We start from the raw sequence: 12,947 nt of genomic DNA, 5'->3' as shown, positions 1-12,947 counted from the left end.
ACACTTATTACGGGAAATGCACATAAAGTGTAAACCCTTTAGGTGCAAAGTGTAAACCCTTTAGGTGCAAAAATTTAAGCAGGTTGGAGGAGAAATTAAAAATTTTCATTTTTTTTTGGCAGCTATTCCATTTTAATCCATTTTTCCCCTAACACTGCAAATACTAATTCAATATGGAACTCAATACTTATTCCCCTTATTACAATGTTTCTAGAAATCCCTCATATTTGACCGCAGTGCGTCACCTGACTTAACCACAGGCCTTAGACGGGCGTAGGTAGGATTCACGGGGCCCCAAAGCATAAAACTTTAAGGGGCCCCCCTCTCCTACGCACAACACAAAGCACTGCGTATATATATATATATATATATATATATATATATATATATATATGTATATATACTACAGGGCCGCTTTAACCAGAGGGCACATGGGGCACGTGCACCAGCCACCAGCCTGCCAGGGGGGCGCCATCGGGATAAGTAAGTTTACCATCCATGGCGCCCCCTGCAGGGCCCCCCCGCCTGCTGCTGCGCTCTGTACTGTAGCTATGAGCGCTCGTAACGAGCGCTCATAGGTACAGGCAGCAGCAGCGGCACTGACAGGTCGGGAGCTATTGGCTCCCTCCCTGTCAGTCACGCTTGTGGCCGCAGGCAGTGCTTTGCCTGCGGGCACAAGAGGCCGCTCTTCGTAGTGGTATCGGCGCTGAGTGACTCTTCCGTAGTGGTATCGGCACCGACACCGCGAGAGGGGAGAGCAGCCTCTTGTGACCGCAGGTAAAGCACTGCCTGCGGCCACAAGGGTGAAGTGATGAGAAGAGGACAGCGCGGACCCAGGTGAGTATAAAGTGTTTTTTTTTTTATTTGGTATATGGGAGGGGGGAGCACAAAGGGGGGCAGCATACAGCGGGGGTCTATACTACTAGTGGTGCCACAGGAGGGGCCTATATACTACTGGGGGGGGCACACAGGGGGTATATATAACTGGGGGGTATATATAACAGGGGGAGCGCACAGGGGGGTATATATTACTCGGGGAGGGCACAGGGGGGCTATATACTACTGGGGGTGCATAGGGGGTATATATAACTTGGGGAGTGCACAGGGGGGCTATATACTACTGGGGGGTGCACAGTGGGGTATATATAACTGGGGGAGTGTACAGGGGGATATATATAACTGGGGGAGCGCACAGGGGGTATATATAACTGGGGGAGCGCACAGGGGGTATATATATAACTGGGGGAGCGCACAGGGGGTATATATATAACTGGGGGAGCGCACAGGGGGTATATATATAACTGGGGGAGCGCACAGGGGGTATATATATAACTGGGGGAGCGCACAGGGGGTATATATATAACTGGGGGAGCGCACAGGGGGTATATATATAACTGGGGGAGCGCACAGGGGGTATATATATAACTGGGGGAGCGCACAGGGGGTATATATATAACTGGGGGAGCGCACGGGGGGTTTATATAACGGGGAGCACACGGGGGTATATATAACTGGGGGAGTGCACAGGGGGGTATATATAACAGGGAGCACAGAGGGGGGCTATATACTACTGGGGGGTGCACAGGGGGGTATATATAACGGGGGGCGCACGGGGGTGTATATATAACTGGGGGGGCGCACGGGGGTATATATATAACGGGAAGCGCACAGGGGGTATATATAACTGGGGGAGTGCAGAGGGGGGCTATACACAACTGGGGCGCACAGGGGATATATATACAACTGGGCGGTGCACGGGGGGTATATATAACTGGGGGCGCACAGGGGGTATATATAACTGGTATATATAACGGGGAGCGAACATGGGGGATATATACTACTCGGGGGCGCACAGGGGATATATATATATATATATATATAAAACTGGTGGATGCACAGGTTATATATATATATATATATATATATATATAAATGGGGGGAGTGCACAGGGGTTATATATAACTGGTAAAGCATACTGGGGGGAGCACAGGGGATATATATACTACTGGGGGGTGCACAGGGGGACTATATACAACTGGGAGAAGCACAGGGGATATATATACTACTGGGGGCTGCATGGGGGGTATATATACTACTGGGGGATGCACAGGGGGTATATATAACTGGGGGAGCACCTAGTGGTCTATAGTACTGGGGGAAGCACACAAGGGGTCTATATACTACTGGGGGCAGCACAATGGGGTCTATATACTACTGGGGGGTGCACAGGAGGTATATATACTACTGGGAGCAGCACCTATTGGTCTATAGTACTGGGGGCAGCACACAGGTGTCTATATACTACGGGGGGCAGCACACAGCTGTGGGGGAGCACAGAGGGGTGTAACTACTATATAGGGGTACATAGGGGGGTAACTACTGTATAGGGGTACAGGGGACCTTACTACTGTATGTGTTGGAGCCTAAAATGTTTCTCTGGCAGATTCTGGAGAGAAGATTCACAGCCGGGGAAGACTTCATGGTGGCCCATGCTGGATGGAGCGAAAGAAAAGGTGAAAGACTCTGATGAGAGAAGACGCCCCCTGTGAGTAAATGGATGTAACTGTTATAGGGCTGTAGTGATAGTGGTCATGGTGTGGCGGTATTATATAATGGTATCATTGGTGATATCGTTATGAGGTAACTACCGTATGTATTGGGGCTCTTAATACAATGTGGGGACATTTTCAGGGGATTATACTGTGTGTGGAGCTCCGATTCTGATAACGCTGGGTTGGGGGGGGGGGCACTCTTGAGGCCTGTGCACTGGGCCCACTAATGTATTAAAACGGCACTGATATACTGTGGGGATCTTCCCGGGGGATGGTGTGTTTGGACACAGTTCACAGCAGACTTGGACTTGTAAAATATCAGCTTGGCATTTATTTGCAGCAGAAACAGTCCAGCAAACAGAAATACAGCAGCACCGTGCTTTAAGAATAAAACAAACAAAAAGGTCTTGCCCGTCTGGGTGCTTACTAACAGGTCTTCTCACCTATCTGACACTATACCACAGCGTCTTTCACCTGGATACCGCAGGGTGTATCTTAGCTCCATCCGTGGCTGTATTCACAGCTTCCACCAAACACACTGGCTGAGAGCAACCACCTGCAGCTCTGCAGAGCTTTTACCTTTTCCAGGCTCATCAGAGCACACCTGATCACAACACCCAAAGTGGATCGGGGGGAGGGAATGGCAAGTCCCACTACCAAAACCTACCTGCCATTCCATGTAAATCCAGGCCCGGTAAAAATAAATAACAACTCAGCAGCATAACACTGCTGAGCAACAGATCCCTCCTGGACTTACCATCTCACCGTGTGTAGCAACCTAGGCGAGATGTACACCCCCTCGAGCACTTCACCTGTGACATGTCTACATATCCCCCCCCTCTTTTTCAGACCGGAGGGCTGAGCGTTTCGTCCCCACAGACAGTGTACCCGTGATAAGGCATCAGCATTCGCCTGTAATTTCCCTGGCCTGTGTTCGACAGTGAAATTGAAGTTTTGTAGGGACAGAAACCCATCTAGTCACCCTTGCGTTTTTCTCTTTGTTTAGCTTCATCCATGTTAGGGGGGCATGGTCAGTCACTAACTTGAATTTCCTGCCTAGTAAGTAATACCTCAGGGACTCTAGGGCCCACTTCACTGCCAGACATTCTCGCTCCACAATGGCGTAGTTTTTCTCGGCCGGGGATAGCTTCCTACTCAAGTACATCACCGGGTGCTCCTCGCCATTCATGACCTGTGAGAGGACGGCACCTAACCCTGTGTTGGAGGCATCTGTCTGGACCAGAAATTCTTGCCTAAAGTCAGGGGTAACTAGCACAGGTTGTTGGCACAAGGCAGACTTAAGGCTTTGAAAAGCCTTCTCGGCCTCTGGAGTCCATGTCACCATTTCTGACTTTCCTCCCTTTGTCAGGTCAGTTAGTGGGGCTGCAACTGTGGCAAAGTTTGGTACAAACCTACGGTAGTAGCCCGTAATACCCAGGAAAGCTCTGACCTGTTTCTTTGTGAGGGGTTTAGGCCAATTCTGAATTGCCTCAATTTTATTTAGCTGTGGTTTGATTAACCCCCTCCCAATAATGTAGCCCAGGTATTTGTTGTTAACCCTGCATCTTTTGTCCCTGCATTTTGTGCCGCATTTATGGTTAACCCTGCATCGCTTATGGCATCCAACACTGCCTGGACCTTACAGAGGTGACTTTCCCAAACGGGGCTAAAAATGACCACATCATCGAGGTAGGCAGCGGAGTAATCACGATGTGGTTGCAGAATCAAGTCCATCAACCTCTGAAAAGTGGCAGGGGCTCCATGTAACCCGAATGGCATCACTACGTATTGGAAGAGCCCATCAGGGGTGGAGAATGCAGTCTTCTCTCTAGCCTCAGGAGTGAGGGGAATCTGCCAGTAGCCCTTTGTGAGATCGAGGGTGGTTATGTACCTGGCATTACCCATCCTTTCTATTAACTCATCTACCCTGGGCATGGGGTAGGCATCGAACTTGGAGATGCCATTTAACTTTCTGAAATCATTACAGAACCTCCAAGTTCCATTGGGCTTTGGGATTAACACAATCGGGCTGGACCACTCGCTCTGGGACACCTCAATGACTCCTAGGTCAAGCATACGTTTTACCTCGGACGATACCGCCTCCCTACGTGCTTCTGGTATCCTATAGGGCTTGAGGTTTACTCTGCTTCTAGGCTCAGTTTCAATGTGATGATGAGATGTGTACGCCCTGGAAGGTCAGAAAACTTGTCTTTATTTTTCTGCAAAAATTCCTTAACCTCCTGCTTCTGTGACCCAGATAGAGTGTCACCAATCTTGACCGGAGGGGTTGGTTGTGACAAATTATTAACAGAGTTTGTCGCCACCAAGGATTCCCTGTCTTTCCAGGGTTTGATCAAGTTTATGTGATAAACTTGGAAAGGCTTCCTTCTACCTGGTTGGTGTACCTTGTAGTTTACCTCACTGATCTTTTCTACAATTTCATAGGGACCCTGCCACTTTACCAAGAATTTACTTTCTACAGTGGGAACAAGTATGAGTACCCGGTCACCTGGGCTAAATGTCCTGATTCTTGCAGAACGATTGTAAATTCTACTTTGACCCTCTTGCGCCCTCTGGAGGTGTTCCCTTACTAGGGGCATTACAGTGGCTATACGGTCCTGCATTTGTGCTACATGCTCTATAACACTCTTGTATGGGGTGGACTCACTTTCCCATGTCTCTTTCGCTATATCCAACAAACCCCTAGGGTGACGACCATAGACCAACTCGAAGGGAGAGAACCCTGTGGATGCTTGGGGCACTTCCCTAATAGCAAACATCAGGTAAGGTAGTAAGTGATCCCAATCACGACCATCTTTTTCCACTACTTTTTTTAACATATGTTTCAGGGTTTTATTAAACCTCTCCACTAACCCGTCTGTCTGGGGATGATATACAGAGGTACGTAAGTGTGAGATTTTAAACAGTTTGCATAGATCCTTCATCACCTTTGACATAAACGGGTTACCTTGGTCGGTCAAGATTTCTTTGGGGATCCCCACCCTGGAAAACATATAAAACAACTCACGTGCAATTGTCTTAGATGCAGTGTTTCTTAGGGGCACAGCCTCAGGATAGCGGGTCGCATAGTCTAAGACAACTAAGATGTACTGGTGTCCCCTAGCCGACTTTACAATGGGACCCACCAAGTCCATTGCAATGCGGTCAAAAGGTACCTCTATGATGGGGAGTGGGACCAAAGGACTGCGGAAATGTGACACTGGGGCGCTAAGCTGACATGTGCGGCATGACTCGCAGTACTTTTTAATGTCATCATAAATCTCAGGCCAATAAAACCTCTGGAGGACTCTCTCCTGCGTTTTATCCGTCCCCAAGTGGCCCCCAAGGACATGATTATGGGCCATGTCCAATACCTGATGCCGGTACGGCTTAGGAACCAGAAGCTGTTCCACAACCTCGTCATTAATCTTAGTGACTCTATAGTAGAGGTCGTTAGTCACAGAAAAATGTGGAAATCTTGTTTCAGCTTCGGGTTCCTGAGGTACCCATTCATAATAGCAACCTGCTCTCTCGCATCTTTGAGAGTGGGGTCCTGTAATTGGGCAGTACCAAAATTATCCCTAGACACCTCTAAGTCTGGAACATTCTGCTCAGTAGGAGGAGCCTCTTCCTCACCAGCCAGGACCTGCAAAGAAAAAGCATCATTTTCATCCTGTACATTTTTATCATTTACCGTGGTTAATGTAATAGACTTAGGGGTATCCTCACTCCTTTCAGGGGATTTTCTTTTTTCCCATAGAGCCCAGAACAATGGAAAATCACGCCCCAATATCACATTATGCATAAGGTTTTTAACCACACCCACTTCATATTGTACAGCGCCTAGTTCAGTCCCGACATTAGCCAGCACAATAGGGTACACTTTTGTATCACCATGTATGCATACCACAATCATATGTTTGTTTGACACAAAGTCCCCAGCCACCAGACTGGCATGCACCAAGGTGACAAGGCTTCCTGAGTCCAGCAGCGCCTTAACAGGAAAGTCATTGACAGTAATGTTGCAGACTTGTAGTTCAGTCTCTAGTTTAGGGACTGCAACACATGACTGTTCCGCAAATAGCGACTGACGCCGGCTAGCGTCACACTCCATGGGCTCACTGGTAAGAGGGCAATGGGCAGACATATGTCCCGTCTCATGGCATCTCCAGCACTGGATAGGGCCTGGTCTCCTTGGCAGGGAGTCCTTTTTAGGACCACTTAGCCACCTGGGACCATCACCAGTCTTTTGCCCCTGAGACACCTCCTGAGCGCTCTTCCCTCTATCAGCACCCCTCCACACTCCCCCAATAGATGGAAGTCTCTTACCAGCTGAGGGCACAGATCTGGCACTCCGGGGAGGTGAAGGTGCTGCAGGAACATCACGGAGGTAGTCCTCAGTCGCCTGGAACCTCTCCACAAGGTTGACAAGTTCGTCGGCACTCTTAGGGTTGCCTTGTCCCACCCAGCGTTGCAGATCAGCAGGAAGTGCTCGGAGGTAGCGATCCATCACGACCCTCTCTAGGATCTGGGCAGGAGTAGAGGTGTCTGGCTCCAACCACTTTCTTGCCAAATGGATCAGATCATACATCTGGGACCTCGCTGACTTGTCCAGACTGTAGCTCCAGTTGCGGACTCTCTGGGCACAGACAGCAGCAGTAACTCCTAGTCGGGCAAGTATCTCTGCTCTTAGCCGAGGATACTCTTTGACCTCTTGCTCACTGAGGTCATAGTAGGCCTTTTGAGGTTCGCCTGTTAACCCCTTAACGACATCGGGCGTAAACTTACGCCCTCGCGCCCTGGTACTTGGCGCATCAGGGCGTAAATTTACGCCCGATGTTTCCCCAATCGCTGCGTGTTCGCACACAGCGATCGGGGAAGATGGCCTGCTATAAATCATAGCAGGCCATCATAGCTTCTCGGCACGGGGGGTGGTTAACACCCTCCGTGCTTACGATCGCCGCTATAGGCTGATAAATTCAGTAATGGTGGTCACCCGGCCGTTCACGGCGATCGGGCCGGTGGCACGGCGATCAGAGTCCCACAAAATAAAAAATACCTGCCCTGGACCCCTCAGCTAGGTAGCTGAGGGGTCCAGAGCAGGTATTTGTACATTACTCACCTGTCCCGGGGTCCTGATCGGCGTCTTCCGGGTTTGCGGCGTCCTCCGTCTTTCCGGCGCGTCTTCGGATCTTTCCGGCGGTCCCCGTCGTCTTCTTTCGGCTATTTTCGGCTCCAGCCTCGTCATTTTCCGGATTTTGCGCTCTGCTACCCTCTAGCAGCTGATATGTGTAATACACTTATCAGCAGCTACAGGGATGTTCAGAATGTAGAAAAAGTTTTTATTTATTTTTTTCTATTTTCCGCACCCTATCGCCGCTGAGTGTTGATCAGCATCGCACGAAAGTGCGCTGCTAATCAGAAACTCCTCCTTTTTGGCGTAGGGTGTTTTTTTTCTATATTCTACTGCCACGGTCTGCTGATAAGTGCCGCGCATAAGTGCGGCATTTATCAGCAACTCCTTTGTTGGCGTAGGTTTTTTTTTTATACTTACTGTAAAAAAAACCACTACATTACACCACACTACATTGAATAAAGTTTGACACTACACCACTACATACCCCATATACTAATCCCCGTATAAAGATGGCCCCCAGGGTGTTTTCGGTGTCGGACGCATACGTTATTATTGCCTCTGACACCGAAACAACCAGTGAGGATGAAGGGGGGGGATCCTTCTTTCCTCCATTCATCCTCATCATCCTCATCATCCAGTGACGTGTCTGGGGGTAGCGTAGCGTACGCTGCCCCCCAGATACGTCTTTTCCGCCAGTACCGTCCCAATAAGAGATCACAGTATGGTGTGAAATTCTACAAACTCTGTGAGCGTACCTCAGGGTACTCTTACAGATTTAGGGTACGTGCACACTGCGGAATGGCGAAGGATAACCCTTCGTGCATTCCGCAGCTGGCACCCGCCGGCGGACTGATGCGGGCGCGCTTCTCCACCTGTGTCATAGACTCCATTCTATGCACGGACGGATTCAGTCGTCCATCCAAAGAATGAATACGTTGGACGGAGAGCGGAATCCGCCCGTGCATACAATGGAGTCTATGACGGACGGAGACGCGCGCCCACATCAGTCAGCCGGCGGGTGCCAACTGCGGAATGCACGAAGGGTTATCTGTCGCGATTCCGCAGTGTGCACGTACCCTTAGAGTGTATGTAGGAAGGGACACCCGAATCCAGCCCCCAGATGCCCCCTCCCCCCACCATCCTCGGAACAAGTGGGAAGATCGTCCGGGAACTGATCTTCCCACTGCTGGATAAAGGTCACCACCTGTACGGGGAGGACTTTTATACCAGCACCCCCCTCTTCTGGTCCCTCGCTGCCCGAGCTACTGTAGCTTGCGGCACGATCCGAACATATCAGAAGTAGTAATACCAGCCCTAATATTTAGCAGCCATGGAGCGGACCCAGGGGTGATTCTAGCCTCTCTGCTGCCCGAGGCGAACTATAGAATGACGCCCCCCCCCCCGTCAATCCGCCCACATTATAATCCACTACTGCCCCCCCCCCCCCCACTGCTGTCCCCAATAAACATAATGTTTGGTCCCTTTCTGCACAGAGGATGTCAGGAGAGGAGGGGGCTGACTTTATAGGAGAGGTCCCAGCAGCACAGAGGATGTCAGGAGAGGAGGGGGCTAATCCTATAGGAGAGGTCCCAGCAGCACAGAGGATGTCAGGAGAGGAGGGGGCTAATCCAATAGGAGAGGTCCCAGCAGCACAGAGGATGTCAGGAGATGAGGGTGCTAATCCTATAGGAGAGGTCCCAGCAGCACAGAGGATGTCAGGAGAGGAGGGTGCTAATCCTATAGGAGAAGTCCCAGCAGCACAGAGGATGTCAGGAGAGGAGGGTGCTAATCCTATAGGAGAAGTCCCAGCAGCACAGAGGATGTCAGGAGAGGAGGGTGCTGATCTTTTAGGAGAGGTCACAGCAGCACAGAGGATGTCAGGAGAGGAGGGTGCTGATCTTTTAGGAGATGGTCCCCCTCTTCCCCCCTTATAGATGGTCCCCCTCTTCCCCCCCTTATAGATGGTCCCCCTCTTCCCCCCCTTATAGATGGTCCCCCCCCTTATAGATGGTCCCCCTCTCCCCCCCCCTTATAGATGGTCCCCCTCTCCCCCCTCCCTTATAGATGGTCCCCCTCTCCCCCCTCCCTTATAGATGGTCCCCCTCTCCCCCCTCCCTTATAGATGGTCCCCCTCTCCCCCCTCCCTTATAGATGGTCCCCCTCTCCCCCCTCCCTTATAGATGGTCCCCCTCTTTCCCCTCCCTTATAGATGGTCCCCCTCTCCCCCCCCCCCTTATAGATGGTCCCCCTCTTCCCTCTCTCTCCCCCCTTATAGATGGTCCCCCTCTCCCCCCCCTTATAGATGGTCCCCCTCTTCCCTCTCTCCCCCCCTTATAGATGGTCCCCCCTCTCCCCCCCCCCTTATAGATGGTCCCCCTCTTCCCCCCCCTTATAGATGGTCCCCTCTCCCTTATAGATGGTCCCCCTCTCCCCCCTCCCTTATAGATGCCCCCTTATAGATGGTCCCCCTCTTTCCCCCTCCCTTATAGATGGTCCCCCTCTTCCCCCCCCTTATAGATGGTCCCCCTCTTCCCCCCCCTTATAGACAGTCCCCCTCCCGCCCCTCCCTTATAGATGGTCCCCCCCTTATAGATGGTCGCCCTCTTTCCCCCCTCCCTTATAGATGGCCCCCCCTTATAGATGGTCCCCCTCTTTCCCCCCTCCCTTATAGATGGTCCCCTTCCCCCCCCCTATAGATGGTCCCCCTCTTCCCTCTCCCCCTCCCTTATAGATGGTCCCCCCTTATAGATGGTCCCCCTCTTCCCCCCCTACCTTATAGATGGTCCCCCTCTCCCCCCTCCTTATAGATGGTCCCCCTCTTTCCCCTCCCTTATAGATGGTCCCCCTCTTCCCCCCGCCTTATAGATGGTCCCCCTCTTCCCTCTCTCCCCCCCTTTATAGATGGTCCCCCTCTCCCCCCCTTATAGATGGTCCCCCTCTTCCCTCTCTCCCCCCCTTATAGATGGTCCCCCTCTCCCCCCCCTTATAGATGGTCCCCCTCTCCCCCCACCTTATAGATGGTCCCCCTCTGCCCCCCCCCTTATAGATGGTCCCCCTCTCCCCCTCCCTTATAGATGGTCCCCTCTCCCTTATAGATGGTCCCCCTCCCCCCCTTATACATGGTCCCCCTCTCCCCCCTCCCTTATAGATGCCCCCTTATAGATGGTCCCCCTCTTTCCCCCTCCCTTATAGATGGTCCCCCTCTTCCCCCCCCTTATAGATGGTCCCCCTCTCCCCCCCTCCCTTATAGATGGTCCCCCTCTTTCCCCCCTCCCTTATAGATGGTCCCCCCCCTTATAGATGGTCCCCCTCTTTCCCCCCTCCCTTATAGATGGTCCCCTTCCCCCCCCCCTATAGATGGTCCCCCTCTTCCCTCTCCCCCTACCTTATAGATCGTCCCCCTCTTTCCCCCCTCCCTTATAGATGGTCCCCTTCCCCCCCTACCTTATAGATGGTCCCCCTCTCCCCCCCCCCCCCTGCACAGCAGATAAAACAAAAACAACAAACAGCACACAACTCACCTGCCCTCCGTTCCCCCGTCGAGCCTCTCTGGTCTGGTCCCGGCTGATGTGCGGCTGCCCGGGGTGTCCCGTCCTGTCCCCGGCAGCGCGCGCATCAGAGAGCTCCCCGTGCGCCTGTGGCTGTGACTTCCGGCGCACGGGGATCTCTCTGATGCGCGCGCTGCCGGAGACAGGATGGGACACCTCCGGCAGCCGCACATCAGCCGGGGGACTAAGGCTGCATTCCCACGTTCCGTGATCCTGACGGATCACGGACGTGGAATGCATTTACCGGAGTCCCCCCGCGCCCGGACAGCATCTGTAATGAGATGCTGTGAGCGGGGGAGACTGTATTCATAAGCGCCGCGCGGCTGATTCATTACAGCGCGGCGCTTATGAATACAGTCTCCCCTGCTCACAGCATCTCATTACAGATGCTGTCCGGGCGCGGGGGGACTCCGGTACATGGTACGATCAGTGGCGGATTATAATGTGGGCGGCCGCCCGAACCGCTCATATTATAATCTGCCACTGAATGCCGCCCCCATGAAGACAGCTGGTGGCGCCGCCTGAGGCAGACGACTCAGGTCGCCTCATGATTGCGGCGCCCCTGAGCGGACCCAGCGCTTCTGGATATGAAGGACCCCGTATCGCACCAGGGCAACATTTTCCAGGTGACGTCCCCCACACTGGAGAAAGGGAGACCCCAGAAGAAGTGCAGAGTGTGGCGTAACAGGGGGATCAGGAAGGACACCATTTTCCAGTGTGACACCTGTCCTGATCCCCCCGGCCTCTGCATGCTGGATCGCTTCAAGGCGCACCACACGTCATTGGGGTTCTACATTATCTAAATCCTTTCCCTTATTCCTATTTCAGGGGTCACGTTGATCCGGGGATTATTCTGATCGCCATTATGGAGTCGGGAAGGAATTTTTCCCCTGTGATGAGGCTACTGTTGTCTGCCTCACAAGAGTTTTTTGCCTTCCTCTGGGTCAACACAGGTTGAATTTGATGGACACCTGTCATTTTCAACCTTATAAACTAATAATTGCCCTAATACCCCCAAATAAATTAGAATTGTCCCTTTTCCCCAGCTAAATAGGTATGGCCGCCATTCCAATTAGAGGATACCATGATGCAATTACAAAGCCTCTGTGCGGCCAGGACAGTAGAAACCCCCCACAAGTGACCCCATTCTAGAAACTACACCCCATAAGGAATCTAACAAGGGGGGCAGCGGGGATATGGCCCCCTGGTGACGGGCACATTTGGGATGTGAAAATGAAAAAAATTGTATTTTATATTTTCTCAGCACATGTTCTACGTAAGTGACTGTCACCAGTGGGGTCCATATCCTCACTGCACCCCTTGTTAGATTGCTTATGGGGTGTAGTTTCCAGAATGGGGTCACTTGTCGGGGGTTTCTACTGACCTGGCAGCACAGGAGCTTTGTAATTGCGACATGGCCTCCATCCTCCATTCCAGCCTCTAAATGGCGCTCTGTCCCTTTGGTGGCTTGCCCTGTGCCCATATGGCACATTATGCCCACATGTGGGGTATTTTCGTACTCAGGGGAAACTACCCTACACGTTTTGCTTTCATTTTCTTTTTTAACCCCTTGTGAAAATGGAAAAAATCAAGGCTAGACCAACATTTAGTGTAATTTTTGTAAAATTTTTACTCTAAATCATTAATCTTGTCATGATTTTTTCATTTTCACAAGGGGCTAAAAGATAAAAAAAAACAATAAATGTGTAG

Source organism: Dendropsophus ebraccatus, chromosome 4 (genome assembly GCF_027789765.1).
Source record: "Dendropsophus ebraccatus isolate aDenEbr1 chromosome 4, aDenEbr1.pat, whole genome shotgun sequence".
Taxonomy (NCBI): Eukaryota; Metazoa; Chordata; class Amphibia; order Anura; family Hylidae; genus Dendropsophus; species Dendropsophus ebraccatus.
The sequence above is the reverse complement of the archived record's forward strand: the minus strand, read 5'-3'. Positions refer to the sequence as shown.